This window comes from Amblyomma mixtum, chromosome 8 (assembly GCF_055824585.1).
Source record: "Amblyomma mixtum isolate Tamu chromosome 8, ASM5582458v1, whole genome shotgun sequence".
Classification (NCBI taxonomy): domain Eukaryota; kingdom Metazoa; phylum Arthropoda; class Arachnida; order Ixodida; family Ixodidae; genus Amblyomma; species Amblyomma mixtum.
Genome location: NC_143019.1, coordinates 64,534,643 through 64,549,430, shown reverse-complemented (window position 1 = coordinate 64,549,430; position 14,788 = coordinate 64,534,643). Strand labels below are relative to the sequence as shown.

Sequence of the window (14,788 nt, the reverse complement as noted above, 5' to 3'; positions counted from 1 at the left end):
TAACGTTCTACCGTAACTGAACAAGACCGTATTATGTAGATTTACTGGTTCTCTAAATGGGCTAGTTGGTTGATGTTAGACATCATGGAATCAAAACGCTTGTAGACTAAGACACAAAAAGTGCACACACCGACAGCAGCGCAGTTGTGTGTGTGTCCTCCCTGTGCCCTCGTCTACAAGCGTTGTGATTTGTGGTTTATGGTTTATGGTTTATGGGGTTTAACGTCCCAAAGCGACTAAGGCTATGATAGACGCCGTAGTGGAGGGCTCCGGAAATTTCGACCACCTGAGATTCTTTAACGTGCAACTGACATCGCACAGCACACGAGCCTTTAGAATTTCTCCTCCAATGAAATTCAACCGCCGTGGCCGGGATCGAACCCGCGTCTTTCGGGTCAGCAGCCGAGCACCATAACCACTGAGCCACCGCGGCGGCGTGATTCCATGATGTGAAACGAACAATGACTTAGCAAGCGCGGCATGTCCTTTCTATATAACTACTTGTGTCGTTCGCGCCAGTTATTGTGGTTCAACCTATATGCTGGTCAAGCATCGTTCAAGTCTAAGGAGCAAGTGTTCGAAGATTTCTTTCCTACACTTCAAATACAAAATTAAAGATCAAACTTCAGGTACCGTTCCCTTCACCACCCAGTGGCAGTATAGACTTCCATAAGCAGCCAATGAACGCCCCAAGCAAAATGCGCAGGACATTACCAAGTGGATGCAAGGCCGGCGGGAAAGAGTGCAGCGAGCGAAGGGGGAGACGGAGAAGAGTGGCTGGAGGAAGGGGGAGAGAGCGAAGGGGAAGATGGACGCTCCTAATAAATGGTCCGTGCGGCGCAAAATGGCCCAGGGGTTCCCCCGGAACATTAAGGGCGCTGGACGCTGAACCGAGTTTTCGAGCCACGCTGTGTACGGGCACTAGGCCGGCCTTTTCGGAGGACGGAGCCGAGGGGTAAAGAACATCAGGGAAAAAAAAGAGGAACAGGGGCTTAAAGGGGCCAGCCAAGGATAGAAAGAACGGAGGGAAAGAAATGGGGCGACCAAGCAATGGCGGCAGGGCTTGGCGACCAGACGACAGTATGCACCGACCAGAAAAACGCGGCCGACCATTCAGCGTCTTCTGCACCTCTGTTTGCACAGAAGCGTTGTCTCCCTTTCCCTTTTTATTTCTGCGTCACTGATCTTCAACTACCTGTGCTTGCCTTCTTTTTTTTATTTTTGCTTCGTATTTATCTGTTCTTTCTTTTTCTGGTCTTCGTCCTTTACACTATCAGGAAGCGGCAGACGGCACAAAGTCAACACCGGCGCGGGAAGCTAGGCTGATGATGCTTTAACGCTTTTTTTTATTATTTGTGTCGCTCATAGGCCATAGCTGTGCTTGCAGTACATAGGATGAGCGTGTCATATATCCGCCCAGCGAGAGGTTTCGAACTGGCGAATCTAGTTCACGTCGAAGAGCCGTTCACAGTTCTCATATAGACGCAGAGCGTCGCCGTTATCATGCGGCTATGGCCGAAAAGTTGTGAGAATTTGTAATCGAAGAAAGACTAGGTTCCAATGCAGGACTAACAAGTTAAAAGAACAAAAAAAAATGTTTACAATACCGCGAAAACAAAATACAGAGCCCGATAGCACTTGCCACCCCCTGTGCACCCCATATGAGAAATGGGCTTAGGCAGGGCATGTAATGCGAAGGCAAGATAACCGCTGGTCCTTAAGGGTAACGGAGTGGATTCCAAGGGAAGGCAAACGTAGCAGGGGTTAATTGGAGATACATGGGAGAGGCCTTTGCCCTGCAATGGGTGTAGTCAGGCTGATGATGATGATGATGTGGACGTTTCAAAGGGGACGACCCATCCGTTTGTGACTGCAGGTATGCCCGACATTCGCCCCCGAAACCTTGAGTAAGAAGGAGTCACATGGCACAAGATGAAGTACACGTGTGGAGAGGCAAGCGGAAGTAGTGTACACATGAATACACGTTTGTTTTTTCTTCAAAGTGCGTAGCTTTGCGAATCATGCTCTCCGAGCATCAGGTGCTCCTTCCTCTCTGACGCCCTGAGTTTGTATCCTTTTTGCTTGTCCGCGTTTTTTTTTTGTTGCTTCATTCGACATATATTTATTTGTACACCGACAGCTTTTAAAGACTGTTCCTAAATAAAGATCAGTGGCAAGCAAGGAACAGCAGTTAACCATTTCGAAGGACGATTATTGAACTAATCGCAACAAAGCTTCACAAGAGCGAGCTATACCCATTAAAGCGGAAATTCGGGCTAGTTGGAAATCATTCACAGTCACATTTGTTAGCGCTTGTTTCGACAAGAGGATAGAATAACACACAGCGTCTGTCTTGTGCGTATACTCTGTCCTCGTGTCGAAACAAGCGCTAACAAAAAGTTCGGGTGGGCACCTTGTTGACCTAAAGTGTGGTGAGGCGAAAGCCTTAAGCGCGGTGTTCCTGCTTGTGTCACTGGTGTGTGGTTAAGATGTTAAGCTTAAGAGTTAAGAGTGGAACGCGACTGTAACATGGTGTGGGGCACAACTGGTGTGACCAATTTGCGCAGACTACATTTACTGCAGAAGAGAGCAGTGCGTTATATTGCTGATGTACATTACACTTTCTCCACGAAGCCTCTTTTTTCAAAATTTGATATTCTTCCTGTGTTTTGTTTATACAATTATAGGTTGATTGTACGCTATAAAGCTTTCGTTAAATTTCATATGGATTATGCAATTCGTCTCGCAAGACTACAGGTGAACACAAGTGATCGTCAAACCAGATACAAAGAAATATGGTCCGTGCCCACCCCTAGGACATCCTACGATGAACAATCATTATCTTACACGTTGCCCTCATTGCTAAATTTACTAAACCGTGTGGAGTTTGATCCCACCTGTAACCAAAACGACATCGTCAAACACTTTTGCCAACTTGTTTTTTTGCAAGACTAAAATAATTTCATTTTGTTCGCGACAGCTTCTGTTGATTTGTACCGGCATTTTTGTTTGAGTTTCTTTTGCGTTTGCCTTTTTTAGTGTGTCTTTGATATTGTCTGTTTTTTTTATGTATGACTGGCCGTCATCTTGCTGTTTGCCAACCAGTAAGGGGTCGGGACCTCGTCAAGCTCCCCGAGCTTATAGTCCCGCACTCCTCCTTCTCAAAGGAAATAAAGGTGATTGATTGATTGATTGATTGATTGATTGATTGATTGATTGATTGATTGATTGATTGATTGATTGATTGATTGATTGATTGATTGATTGATTGACAGCGCCTTGCAACGCTGCCAGGGAGTCCACAGAACGCCATCGCCCGTTCGGCTCTACGCCTTGCTGGTCGGTAATTTGGTTTTTGAGGAAAGGAAGTGTATCTGGCTCGCATATCTCGGTGAACACCTAAAGCTCGCTGTAAGGTAAGGGGGGAAGATGGGAGTGAACGAAGACACCGTATTCACTAGACGCGCCTTTGTTCATTCCATGCCATCGAGCTGGCATGGCGGGCTGGTTAGCGTGCTCGTCTCGCACTCCATAGACCCTGGTTCTTCCCCAACTCGACCAACTTCCTACTCGGTATTATTTATTTATCTGCTCTGACTAGAAAGGTTAATTACGCTAATTGGTTAATTAACTAATTAGCTGAACTCAGCCCCACTTACCTAGAGCATCACTATACCATCCATTTAATTGGTTGCATGGGTTACTAGCCAAATACAATTGGCGCCGTGTGAAATTCGCGGACTGTGACGTCACGATCATTTCGACCAATTGAAAAGCGTGACATATCTGTCGACAACTTCTGCTTACAACGATGAGGCATTAAAGGCTCCCGCCTTAATATGACTATGAGCTATACCCACGTACTCGTGTGAATGGAGCAGTGACGTGGTAATTAATGCAGACACACAGGCAGCTAATGGCGTCATGTTTACAAGGTCCGAAAATATTAAGAAGGAAAGAAAACCAGCAGAAAGGCGAGTTTTCCCCCGTCGCGACACAATCCGAAACGAGACGTCGTAGCGGCGCGATTCAAACAGACAATAAGTCAAATTAAAAGAAGTGTCACTGTGCGAACGATGTTGAGTGTGGTCGTGCTCAGCATTACACGGCGAAAAAGGTCCAACGAAAACCCGTTAACCTGCAGTCTTTATTATAACGGCCTATAGGATTTCTATAGACTTCTTGCAGACTGTATTGCTTTCCGAAAGATATTTCCTTTTGTCTGTTTATAGTCTATAGACAAAAAAAAAAACTAAAAGTGTATGGCCATAAATGCACATATTGTCGACCTATAGACTGCCGATGTGATTTGTATTCTCTGTAGATTACTGTACAGGACTTATCTGCAGAAATAAAAAATCTAAAGGCTTTATAAAGAAAGTCTATGGACGGTTTATAGACTGTCTATAGAATTTTTTAAGGGAGCGTACACAAATGAGAACTCACGACGCACCACCGGCGAAGACTAGAAACAAAGTTTCAAGCGGAGGAGAGAGGTGACGCAATCGGGGAATGAAGTGGACCGCAGCACGCGAAAATTGAGGGGCGGTCTGACGCTGACAGTTCAGAAAAGAAAAAAAAAAAAGAGAAGTTCGATGTTTTCAATATGCACTCACCTGAAACAGAAAGAAAGATGAAAAAAAAAACACAATTGTGGTATGAGAACGGGAAAACTTTTTAAAAGTGAAAACGAGCACGAAAATCGTAGCGTAGACATATAAAACCAGCCTTCAGCTCACAAACGTACATAGGGAACCCGCGGTCGGCACCCGGTGCGTATATGACAGCTCAAAGCAGAAGCAGAAGCCGGAGACTGGCGGGTCAAATGGGAGGTTTTTTCTTTTTTTTAAATATTATTTCAAAGCGTGCAGACGCGCGCACGGCTAACTGTGCTGCAGTTGATGAGAAGCACATCGACTGGTAACCTTAATTTCGTATGTGAACTACTTTGCCTTCTTTCACCGAGTCTGTTGCCTGTATCTTCTCTTTCCATCTGGTCCCGCACTAAACACTTGACGGGTATACATACCCTTCATTGCTCCTAACATTTATTTCTATGGTGAGGCGTTTTCCGTTCCAACAACTGCTTCCAAAAACAAAACCAAAAACTTTTAACTGCACCCCTCAACCAGTCGTGTGCGGCGGGTCTTGCACGTCTCTCAGTTCGAGCACGGGAGAGATAATGGGAGAGCTAAAAGAGCAGCTCGCGTGATGGCGATTATTACAGGGCAGGGTAATAACCAGCAGTTTTTGCTGCTAGCTCGCCTTAGCCCGATTTTTTCCGCTTGATCGTCCCGTCTCTCACCGTTTAAGCCCCATCGCTTTCCTTTTCCTTTTTTTTTATATCTTTGGAAATTGCTGAGAGTTGAGCTCTTCACTTCTGACGACCTCTCAGTGTGCTGGAACCCACCGCGGTGGCTCCACGGTTACGGCGCTCGGCTGCTGACCCGAAAGACGCGGGTTCAATCCCAGCCGCGGCGGTCGAATTTCCATAGAGGCGAAATTCTAGAGGCCGGTGTACTGTGCGATGTCAGTGCAGGTTTAAAGAACCCCAGGTGGTCGAAATTTCGGGAGCCCTCCACTACGGCGTCCCTCATAGCCTGAGTCGCTTTGGGATGTCCAATCCCCATAAACCACCAATAATCAGTGTGCCAGGGCGTTTGCAGTGTGGAAGCATACGGTGAGTTGTGAAAGCACAAACGCAGCGCAAGTTATCTGGACTTAAGGACGCATGACCTAAGCTTGCGTAGTTGTATCCAGAAAAGTTGTGCCTTCTTTAGGCAATCCACGGACAATCGGCAAACATTCTGCGACCGTCTATAGAAATTCTTATAAGTCTGCGGTGCCGAAACTCCTCATAAGGCTACACACTGCAGACGAGATATGGCGGAGTGAGAGATGATCAGAAGTGAAGGAATCGTGCGTAGTATGTAAGTGCACTCCGTTCTCTCTCTACGCCTCTTTCACTCATTTCAGTTCAGGTGTCCAGCCAAAGCGTGCCATGCAGCCACTGTGCCTTGGCCTTTTTTAAAACTTCACTGCCATCGTCCAGCTAACGATCTCTCGTCCTGCATACGTAATTATCTGTCCTTCCTTTCTGTGCTTTAATAAACCAAATCACCATTTCGAGGTGACTTGACAGGAGCAGGCTGAGTGCCGCTGTTTTCCTGTTGAAAGTATAGTTTCATGCAACGCTTGGAAAACGCTCTCTTACACTTCAAGACAAGCGAGGAGAGTAACAAAAAATTCCTACCGCAAAACAAATTATTCTTGGAGGGGAAAAATGAGTAAACGCGGAGTTTCTTTGCACTGGTGGTGCGCAATCACAAAGTGCTGCACTGCTAAACAGAGCTGACGTCAAACTTCCTCGAATGAAAAAAAAGCTCCAAGAGAGCGATCTGCGCCTAGCACTCTGCACCTAGCACCTAGCTTTCTTATAAGTCCTGCTGTACACCTTTCAAAGGCAGTAGCGAAGACATAGATTGCCTTAATTATGAGGCTCACTATATATTCCGGAATTATTATCAGACGCCGCATGCAGTACTGGGAGAACCGGGGGAGGTGCAATTACACTAATTTTACTCGTTCGACACTATTCATCATTTATTCTCCATGCGGAAATGGGCGCTGCGTAATAGTGCTTAAGCGCCTTTTTATTTTTAACGAGCATCATTTATTCACTAAACAAAACTATCTCTATAGCTACTAGCTTAGCAAAGACGTGGGGAAGAGACATCGTAGCATGCACACGTACAGACAGAGACAAATTAAATGCGAACAAGAGAATTGAAACACGAAGTGCAAAACTGGAATACATTACACTAGGGAGGCAGAATACTAGGCCGGTTGATTTTCGCAGCGAGGGCATAAAGACGGCTATTTGGAGGTGTTAATAAGCCGTGCCTGTAATTGCACTCCAGAAGCCAATATTTCGGATTCTTCGCACTCGCGTTTCCGTCGGCTTGTTCGCGTTATTGCGTTTCAGAGTATGCAATATATGGAATATACGAATATGCAGAACATCTCTGCCCTTTAGAAAAGAGCCCTCCGCGCAGCCGAAGGTGCATCATTTTTGGAGCATACAGAGCCATTTTTTCATAAAATAAACATAAAACATAAATAAACATAAAATATAAACATAAGATTATTAAAGAGCAAGACATATATGAGTTTAAATTGTTTTGCGCAAAAAAAAAGCGTCCCTTATAGCCTCAGTCGCTTTGGGACATTAAATCTCCCAAAACCAAGCATTTAAAAAGTGCCCTTAAATGTACATTACATTTTTTACGTTTAGCTAAACAAAAAACAACTTTTAAGAAACTACTGCTTTTGTCACCAGCCACCTTGGTTGGTCCCATTGTCACGGTACAGTGATGACCTAACATACGTTACCAGCAGTATTAAATCACTATGATGCACAAAAAACTGACATTTAAATAGCAACCCACGAAATTATTACTGAATTGTTCATATAAAGGTTGTCTGCCACTGCAATACCCTAAACTACAATATCCTATACTACACAAGTACTTCTGTATTATCTCAATATTGTTACTAAGTTTTTGCATATGCGTATCTCATGATGTAGATCTTTTTCCTCTGTAATCTCCCTAATTATTTTTCTAATCACTAATAATCAAGCTACTTTTTTTGTATTCACGTACAAACGTATCGTACGTCACTGTTGCTATGTGACTGGAGCTTAGTGAAGCCGCAATGAAGAGGCTTTTTCTTCAGTCACCTCTTTTCACTGCACTTTGTATACGAAAAATGAAATTGATTGATTGATTGATTGATTGATTGATTGATTGATTGATTGATTGACAATGATGGCACAAATGTATGCTCATATACAGCATACTCCAATCAACCAGCGTAAAAAAACTAGGCACAAATCAGCCCTCTATTTTGTGGCATGAAGACGACACGTAAATGTGATTTAGCTTCGGGGAACCACGAGCATGCAATATTGTTATCAACAACTCTTCACAGAGCGATAAACTTCAGTAAAGCTAACAAGACGAACTTGAGCTGGGACCTTTGATATGCCATGCAAATGCCGCAAATGCGAAACAGTATTTGACTTGGCTGGATTCGGCCGCAAAAGAACGGCTTTTTCTACAGGCGAATTTTAAATAACTTCTGTTTTATAACCAAAACAAGCCCTGTAATTAAAATTTACTTGCATAAAATATATAAATACACGAGAACTCTGTGCTGTGGGAGTAATCTTCATGTCCTGCTCTCGAATTCAGAAACCTCCACGTATATATTTTAAGAGATGGATATCTTTACAGACAGGAGTGCTAGTTTTGTTTTCATTTAAATAAAATATTGTGATGTCTACAATACAATAACACTAAGGGCAGCAAAGCTATATGGTTTCGCAGCCGAACCCACGTTTCCGGCCAAGACAAATACGCAGCCAAGCCAGAAACGAAGTTCACACCGTTCCCACTCCCCAGCATTCGACTGACGACTCAAACTCGCATACCCAGTGGCGCTTCTTTTCCTTCCAGGAAATTTTGAGGAATTCAAAGTTTAGGACGACTTGGTTCGTTCTCGGGAGCCGCCTGATGTCTATCTTCGCACGGGTCTATATAAACATGACCAGAATCCAAAACCGATTAGAAGCATCGTAACCTCGGGCACGCGTGCGAATCGAAAGGCGACACGAGAAGTTAGGCCAAGCATTTTCCAAAAGATCGCTCGAGCGCGTATCATAGTTGTGTAGACGGGATCGACTTTCAATCAGGGCGGTCCGGATTTTCTCCCATACGAGAATCTGCACTTGCGCAACGCTGCCCGATGCCTTACGCGAAATGGAAAGAAACTAAATCGTGGTGTACGACATAAGGAGTTAACAGGAGGCCCAAGGTCTACATACTTCCCGCTACTTCTTGGCTACCTTTACGGATGAGACGGAGACGCGATCCAAGGTCGGAGACAAGGTGTGCGTGGGACAGATCAACCACCTGGGCAAAACCTAAGTGATCGTGAGCCACTGTGCAACACTGCAGTGATGTACAGCAGGGATTATAATGTTCAATCACCCCATGTGCACAAATATTCAGCACGCAATAGAGTGCCCCTCGTATGCAAGCTAGCAAAACGATCATTTCATGCAGCGAACGTGGACTAAAAGTGAGACTTCTTCAAGCTGAAGATTGTACTCCCTAAGCGTCTACACTGCGAATCATATGTGCACGTAAAAGCGCCCTACAGAAGGAAGAACTGATTAAACCTTTGAAAATCGGTAAACCAAGTGGGGAATCAATCAAACAGGGTTGTCACACTAGGGCGTTTGTACTTGTTTGTCTTAATGTATTAACGAAATAACGAATTGCCTGTCACCTCAAAGACACGTCATCCATAACCCGTTCGTTTCAACGGCGGTTTGCATAACATCAGCAGTACTGCTTTCGATGGATTCCATCAGAAATGCTCAGTTGAACTGCGTCCGTTTCGGTGTGCTTCGTGTAAGCGTAAACTTCGTAGAGAATAAAGAACACAACGTTTTTCGCAATGGACAATGAATGTAGAATGCCGCTAACAGCTCATCCAGAGTGCGCAATACAGTAACCGAATATGATTTGTTTTACGTTCTGGGAAATCCTGCAAAAGCAGGTTCGTAACTTTTCCGTCTCGCCAAAGTGCATCATATAAAAAAAGGACAGACAAGAACTATTACAAACAGAAAACCACAGCTAAATAAATCTTCTCATATTAAGCGCAAACGAAACAGCAAGCAGCAGTCAAGGAATAGTTTCGTGACCAGCAACGAGTCCGTGTCAACACTGGGTGACCACTTCTGAAGTGCTCACCAAGTAGTTAATGGTTAACTGATTTATGCGTGCCGAAGAACTAGCGTCGCCTACGTGGTGCCGCGTTGTGGACAGCTCTCAATTTGTACTCGCTGTTGTTTTTACCGTGCAGTGAAATCCTAGACAGCCCGAAACGACCGCTGTAGGGTCTACTCCACAATTAAATATAGAAACAGCACAGTGCAATCAACGTGATCGGCAATTCGGAGCGCCCCGACAACCCGCGACATAGGGATGACATTATACAGGACACCGTGTATACAATACAGCGAATGTTTTAATGCATAGTGCACGCGCAGACTAATGAACCTTCCGTGTGTCCCAAACAGACACGGGCAAGAAAAACGACGGGGTCTCACCAGGACAAATAATACCGGGCGATCGACCCGAAGCAAGACAGACCGCCGCGCCAGCGCGGTGATCGCGGGAGTTGTATACGAGGCCGGTCCCGGGCCGGGCGGCAGCGCGATCTGATTTGCATATGGCCGCAACGAATCCGAGTAGAGCTGCGTACATATATACCACCCCGCGATGCCGGGTGCGTGTATGTATGTGTGTGCGTGCGTGCCCGCTGATAAAACCAAGTGGAACACGACGTCCCTGCATACATTTGTGTCCGCAAACTCATTCCGCTGCGCTGTCGGTGCAGGCCTGTGCTTCGAGTTATGTGGCTGTCGGTCGCGCGTGCACGTATGCGTGCGGTATATGCAAATCGGTGTTTTTCCTCGGGAGCTCCACACGGCGTCGCAGAAGGTACAAACAGGAGACACACCAGGACTTCTTGTTGGTGGTGATGTTTGTGCCGCGCCGAGACTGCGCACAGTGAAAAATCACGAGCATCTCTACAGCGCCGAACCGGTATATCTCGCCACTGCGTTCAATATTGAATTCTTTTCGCTTTGTTTGTTTGTTTCGACTTCCTTGTATTTACAGCTAGACCTCTGTCTCACGAAAATTTTCCCGTTTTCGAAGCCCCGTAATATCGTCAGCATCGAATAATCTTTTTGACACTTTATAGTCACGTGACCACTTCCTGGCCAACGAAGACAGTCGGTCTCTGCCTAGCCCACCAACTCTGTGACGTCATACAACCACTTTACCACGCCACGTCTCCTTCGCCGTGAACAAGGCGCACGCACACGCAGAGAACACGCAGAGAACGAAAAGCCGCCAAAAGAAAGAAGCAACTCGAAAAATGAATGCAAGCGCGATCTCGTCACGACTACGGCGCCTCACCACCGACGATGAGAAAGTTCGTCACGAGTACAGACCGAAGACAAGCGATCGCGCTCGGATCAAGAAAAGCATTGAAAACAGAACAGCAGTGTACGCATCGTCTTCCTCGCACGCCGCTGAAATTCGTGCCCGCGGTTATAGGAGAGAGGAAGGCCAAAAAAAAAAGGAAAGAAAGAACGCCATTTTGCTTTTGTGGCCGTCCCGAAGAACCCAATTCGCTTCAACGTGCGCCTCTTTCCGTTTCTGTTCTCAGGGCGCCAGTTCAGACGAAAGGTCAAGCGTGAAACGGCGAGAAGCCCGGACTCCACGGTGCGTGCATGGAAAGAGGATTCCTGGAGAGCCCTCGGTCATGCATGGGGAACTGAGCGAACAAACAAGGCACGCCTGCGGTACGTATACACGCCGGCCACAAACGCACGGGCGAAGAGTGAGGAATGAAGAACAAGAGGAACGAGAGAAGAGGCCAAAGAAACGAAAAACAGAACTCTACACGCACAAAAGAAAGAAGAGTCGCAAGCCCGGCAGCGGCGGCTCTACAAGTATCTTCCTCTCTGGGAGCACCCGCGAGAACTGCCGGACGCAGGAAACCAAAACCGTGCTGCTGAAGTTGTTGGCAGCGGTCGTCAGACAGAGCCGGCCGGACCATTCGCTCGGAGAACGCGCCAGTAATTGCGCCGGTGCCCGCTTCGAGAACGGCAAATGCGTGAGACTACGGTGATGCGGGTCGGTCGGAGCAGTGGGCCAATTTCCGCAGCTTCATTTCGCAGCCGTAGACACACAAACTCGGCCGCAAGCCTCTTTCTTTCGTTGTTTTTAAACTACCGTGGGCCTCGCAGTATCACTGTCCCTCGTTTGTTTCAAAACTTACAAAACTTCCCCGCCACCATGATGCAAGAATGCAATTACTGTCCAAGCGTTGAAACGAGGAGGATGCTTGAACAAGACGCCTGAAAAAGAGAATATAACAAAAAAAAACGCGTAGGAAACGGAGAGCAAGAAGAGACTGAGTCGAAGGCCGTTTGTATATACGCTGCTTCTTTATGAATTTCGCCTATCACCAACTAGCCAATTATACAGTGCTGAAAAATGAAGTTCGTTTGAGACGAGCTGCTCGACACGGTAGAGGGGATTGCTCTCGAAAGTAGCGGATGATAAGGCTTGAATGGTACGCAGCGGTATGCTCAACTGATAAGCTCACAAGCAGAGCTTCAGTGCGTAGTACGGTGCTAACCTTTACTCCTCTGGTGCAAGTTTTGAGCAACAAAAGAAGTAACATAAGGATGTCTCGTAACTAAAAGACAAGTTGATAACTTGAAAACAAGAATCCAGCTACTCCTGTAGAACAACACGAAATTCTGGCTCACAATAAGGGCACAAGCGAAGAATCCCCGAAGAGGGCTGTCAGTCATTTCTATCATTTAAAAAGCGTGCTAACCCAAAGTACATAACTGCTGTGACCTTAATGAGACAGTTATAACCGGTACAATAATAGTTCCAGAAGCAGACACCATTTGCCACAGCTACCGTCGCCTAGACGCCCATTTTACATGGACATTAAGCAAACTCCGTGTCTTTCGAATGCTGTATGGCTCTCAGGATATCCACATGAGGATAAGTTGTAGGTGTGTCAAACGACTACCTCTACAATTAAATGTGAACGCCAATGCCAACCACAAGGGCTACAAAACTAGAGGCAATATTTAGTTTTCCCAGTCATCCTGTAGAAGACACTCAAAATTTCTAGCGGCCACAGCATCCGTCCCAGAGTCGATAACGGGCACCTGTTTCTTCGCCACAGCCTGTGCAGGTAAAGTCAGTGTCTAACGACTTCCGCACACGCAGTCTTTACAGCTCCTTGCGGAACGTCACACAGATGACGCGCCAACCTTTTCCGTAGAGTTTTCAAGTTAAAAGAGCAAGAACAACAAGGCACACTCCTTGAGAGAAAATGAGATCAAAGACATTTCTCCGAATGTCTCAGGTATATAAAAAATAATGTAAAGAAGAAAGACGAACGCCAAGACAGGAGATGGAGGGGTGGGGGAGGAGGATGCAAGAGCGCATGCTCGTTGCGGGGGCCCGATGCGAAACTTCGATAAACGCGTGCGCACGCGAGAAAGAGAAAAAGAGGTCCCCGGAATAGAGATAAGGAGAGAGCCGCGGCCAAGGGAAGAAGACAGAGCGATAGGAGGAGAAGAAGATAGAGGACGGGGGAAAGAAGAAAAGCTTAGCGGCGGCGTGGCAGTGGTGGCACACAGAGAAAGACGCGACGGCCAGCGTCGGCTGCGGGGTCGACAAGAGCACAGACAGATCGGGACGTCGGAATCCCCGATAAAGACATGATGAATGTGAATCCCCCAGGAGCGACGGACGGCGCGCTCTTCTTTCTCTACCGTGGGGGAGGGTTAGAGGCTCACCGTTCTCCCTTCCTCACAATAGCCTTCCACCTTTCCACCCTATCCCCTTTATACGCCTGCGAATATACGCTAAGCAACTTAAGAATGAAAACAAAAACAAAGTAGGACAGATTTAGGCCAGGGTGCTCCTTATAGGTGACTTGTCAGGCATCAAACAAAAGTTTGGAATGCGAGCTGAATATGTGTCTGAACGACGGATAAGCAGAGGATACCGGCGTGCACACAGAAAGAAAAAAAAAATTGTTTTGAAGATGTAGAAATCGCAAGACGCTGGCCAAAAATTTCGGTTGCCGGTATAGAGGATAGAGCGGGAGGTATTGCGCTCTGATATGCTAATGTCGTGGAATTAGCGTTAAAACTAGACAGTGACACCCAGATGCGCCAAATACGGAGTGCGCGGCAGCATATATGAAGCGCCACTCAGTTCGGACTTTCCAGGCAAATGCTAAAAACAAAAGAAAAAAAAACGTTCGAGAATGAATACAATCCCGAAGGCGTTCTTGTCCATTCCAGCCCTGTGAGGAGACTGAGAAACGGGTTCGAGGAAGAGCTTGTGTTCGAGAGCTGTTTTCAGATAAGTCTCGCGAACATCATTTTGTGCACTTCGTACACAAAGCTGACGAAAACACACTGCAGTGTCATAGCTCGAGCTGACATCGATGCATTGCAGGCGTACATACACTTCGTTACCCAACCTGTCAATGATCAAACCGCAACGAACTCCTCAAGCGCAAATAAACTTAAAATGAAGAAGAGGAAGATTGATGGTATGTTCACAGTATGTCCAGACTCACAATGAAAAACAGAGAAAACTTAGAAATATATTCACGTTTATATGCCATCCGTCGCCACATAAGGCCTGGTATGGAACCCCGTGGAATAAAGCTTGGAGCTTAAGACGTGAAGCATTTTGGAGCACCACACGCTTCGATATTCACACGTGTGTGCATTAAGAAAACTGGGCGGCCAATCGGTGGTCACTGCTTTGCGTGGTTCTTCGTCGGCATAGTCCTTAACGTCGCCAATAAGGAGCAAACAGCGCGAGGTATTACTTTAAAGCTTTCTTTCGGGAGGTATTCTCCGGTATCATTTAAGCTGTAGTACGAACACAGACTGAAAGACTCCTCGTGCGCGTACGGCGCGATCAAGGATCGCCGGCTACGGCGTGAGCTGCTCCACCGAAACCAGCTCCACGCGAACGGAGTGCACGAATCGAACCAAGCAGGCGAGCCAGCCAGCCGGGCGCAGTGAGCCCGCGAGGAGGAGGAAGTTGAGTGAGAAAGGAGAAACAACGAGAGAGAGAGCAAAGAA

At 46.4% G+C, this 14,788-nt stretch overlaps 1 protein-coding gene across 4 annotated transcripts in view; it reads right to left on the bottom strand.

The window, feature by feature from the left end:
* Positions 1-14,788, bottom strand: part of LOC149332760 (homeobox protein Meis1-like) — a 410,486-nt gene that overhangs the window by 129,952 nt on the left and 265,746 nt on the right. The gene's annotated exons all lie outside the window — the stretch shown is intronic.